This window comes from Anabrus simplex, chromosome 2, assembly GCF_040414725.1.
Source record: "Anabrus simplex isolate iqAnaSimp1 chromosome 2, ASM4041472v1, whole genome shotgun sequence".
Lineage (NCBI taxonomy): Eukaryota > Metazoa > Arthropoda > Insecta > Orthoptera > Tettigoniidae > Anabrus > Anabrus simplex.
Window position 1 is genome coordinate 1,156,449,375 of NC_090266.1, and position 3,400 is coordinate 1,156,452,774.

General features: G+C 48.2%; 1 non-coding gene across 1 annotated transcript; it reads left to right on the forward strand.

Annotated features, from left to right (window-relative positions):
• Positions 1 to 2,409: 2,409 nt before the first annotated feature.
• Positions 2,410 to 2,481, forward strand: TRNAP-UGG (transfer RNA proline (anticodon UGG)). The gene has a single exon. It is a non-coding gene; the product is annotated as a tRNA-Pro (tRNA).
• Positions 2,482 to 3,400: the final 919 nt, after the last annotated feature.

Sequence of the window (3,400 nt, forward strand, 5' to 3'; positions counted from 1 at the left end):
TAAATTCAACAGAATATTCCTAAGAGTGATGCTGTGTAGTTGCTAAGAGTAGAACCAGCAGAGGGACTCCTCTCAAGATCATTCTTTAAAGAATATTCTTGAAGGAGGAAGGAGCCGGCGTGCTGGCTGGAGCTGATAAGAAATAAGATGATAGCAGCTTGAGATATTGAATTTTTTCTTCTTTTTCTACCGCTTTCCCCATACGACGCAAACTGCGTCGCACATGTGGATTTGGTTCTGTTTTACTATCTGATGTCCTTCCTGACGCCAACCCTACATGGAGGGATGTAAACACTACTGCGTGTTTCTGTGGTGGGTTGTATGAATATGAAGAGGAGAGTGTTTAGGACAAACACAAACACCCAGTCCCCTAGCCAGAAGAATTAATCAGAAGCGATTAAAGTCCCCGACCACCAGGCGAGTTGGCCGTGCGGTTAGGGGCACGCGGCCGTGAGCTTGCATCTGGGTGATAGTGGGTTCGAGCTCCACTGTGGGCAGCCTTGAAGATGGTTTTCCTTTGTTTCCCATTTTCACACCAGGCAAATGCTGGGGCTGTACCTTAATTAAGGCCACGGCTGCTTCCTTCCCACTCCTAGGCCTTTCCTGTGCCATCATCGCCATAAGACCTTTCTGTGTCGGTGCGATGTAAAACAAATATTGTAAAAAAAGTCCCCGACTCGGCCAGGAACCCAACCCGGGACCCTCTGATCCGAAGGACAGTACGCTGAGCATTCAGCCAACGACCTTCAGATATTGAAATACTTTTTCAAATTAATTCTCAGTATTACCAAACCTCTAACACTCATATACCCGGTTCATGTTACTTAAGACCCCATGTATATGAACTACCTTCATTTATTTAATTTCAGTTCTGCGGAAAATTGGTTTATCTTCGACTTCAGTTTTCTCTGAAAGTATCAAAAATGTCTAATTCTAATTAGTTACAGAAATTTGTGGAATGTACTGTACGGTATTCCATGATGGCCGGTTCATTTCTGATTATAGCCGCCCAGTGTGCAAGTTCCTGTTCCCATAATATAATCTAAATAAGACCTAGAAGTGTTAATGTAATCAAGACTCTGTATATGACTAGACTTAACTAAAGTTGGTGTCTGACAGATAAGGTTGGAGGGAGGAGCACTGCACGTGCCATTTCACGATGTCGCCACATTCCAGCATTCCTTTCTACATACTCTTACCCCCTCGCTTCCGGCTCACATGTTCCCTCCTTCATTCTGACCGCTGTGATCTATTGTAGACTACCTGGCCAGGCGGTGTCGTCCCATTTGCGATCACTGTTATACAAACAATCAGGTTTTTATCAGTGACAGTGACAGGTTTGGCAACTCCCAGCAAGACGAGCTGCCCTGAAGTTTTATCTCCATGGCAACCGTAGTCGCCCCACCCTCGTTTCCACACAGCCACTCCCTTTATCCCGCCTCGGCAGGCAGTAAACGGCCCTCCCTCTAAGAAATTTCAGACACCAACTCTTATTATCATCATCATCATCATCATCATCATCATCATTACCGAGCTCGATAGCTGCAGTCGCTTAATTGCGGCCAGTATCCAGTATTCGGGAGATAGTGGGTTCGAGCCCCACTGTCGACAGCCCTGAAGATGGTTTTCCGTGGTTTCCCATTTTCACACTAGGCAAATGCTGGGGCTGTACCTAATTAAGGCCATGGCCGCTTCCTTATCACTCCTAGCTCCTTCCTGTCCCATCGTCGCCATAAGACCTGTCTGTGTCGGTGCGACGTAAAGCAAATAAAAAAAAAAAATCATCATCATCATCTGTTTATCCTCCAGGGTCGGTTTTTCCCTCGGACTCAGCGAGGGATCCCACCTCTACCGCCACAAGGGCAGTGTCCTGGAGCTTCAGACTCTTGGTCGGAGGATACAACTGGGGAGAATGACCAGTACCTCGCCCAGGCGACATCACCTGCTATGCTGAACAGGGGCCTTGCGGGGATGGGGAAGATTGGAAGGGATAGATAAGGAAGAGGGAAGGAAGCGGCCGTGGCCTTAAGTTAGGTACCATCCCGGCATTTGCCTGGAGGAGAAGTGGGAAACCACGGAAAACCACTTCCAGGATGGCTGAGGTGGGAATCGAACCCACCTCTACTCAGTTGACCTCCCGAGGCTGAGTGGACCCCGTTCCCTCGTACCACTTTTCAAATTTCGTGGCGGAGCCGGGAATCGAACCCGGACCTCCGGGGGTGGCAGCTAATCACACTATCCACTACACCACAGAGGCGGACAACTCTTATTATTAGCAGTATAAACATCTGTAAGTTGTAAGGCAGCGTGCAGTTGACTGTGAAAAGATAATAACAACTCGTACGTAGCAATTCTCGCAACCTAGTGGTAAACGGTTATATACACATTGCATAGGCACGTTCTCCCAGTGGCCTGTTGGTCTAGGGGTATGATTCTCGCTGTGGGTGCGAGAGGTCCCGGCTTCAAATCCCGGACAGGCCAGATTTTTTTCGCTATGGATACTGATGGCTGTCGTAATTGTCATCTCAACAATGACAGGAAAGTTTGGACAAATATAACTGGTGATGACTTTTCTGTCAGCTTTTTAACGTCGCAGTAACGCATGGAAAGTTTTCGGCGTCACAGGGATAGGGAAGTGATAGGATTCTGATGGCAGCGTCCGTGGTTTTAATTAAGTTACAACCCAGGCATTTGCGCGGTGTGAAAATGGGAAAACACAGAAAAACATTTTCAGGGCTTCTGGCAGATGAATTCGAACCCATCATCTCCCGAAAGCAAGCTCACAGATACGCAACTCAAACCGCAAGAAAAACTCACTCGGTTGTTGATTATTTCAAAGCAATCTGAATAAAACCGCACAAAATGCCTTAGGCAGCACTTTCTTTGTATTTGCTGCATTGTATTAGTATTACAAATCCACCCCCACTCCACCAAAAAATGAATACATATTAACACATAGTGTGATTAGCTGTCATCCCTGAAGGCCCGGGTTGGATTCCCGGCTCTGTCACGAAATTTGAAAAGTGGTACGAGGGCTGGAACGGGGTCCACTCAGCCTCCGGAGGTCAACTGAGTAGACGGGGGTTCGATTCCCTCCTCAACCATCCTCGAAGTGGTTTTCGGTGGTTTCCCACTTCTTCTCCAGGCAAATGCCGCGATGGTACCTAACTTAAGGCCACGGCCGCTTCCTCCCCTCCTCCTTGTCTATCCCTTCCAATCTTCCCATCCCCCACAAAGCCCCTGTTCAGCATAGCAGGTGAGGCCGCTTGGGCGAGGTACTGGTCCTCCTCCCAGTTGTATCCCAGGCCAAAGTCTCACTCTCCAGAACACTGCCCTTCGGGCGGTAAAGGTCGGATCCCTCGCTGAGTCCGAGGGAATAACAAGCCCTGGAGGGTAAACA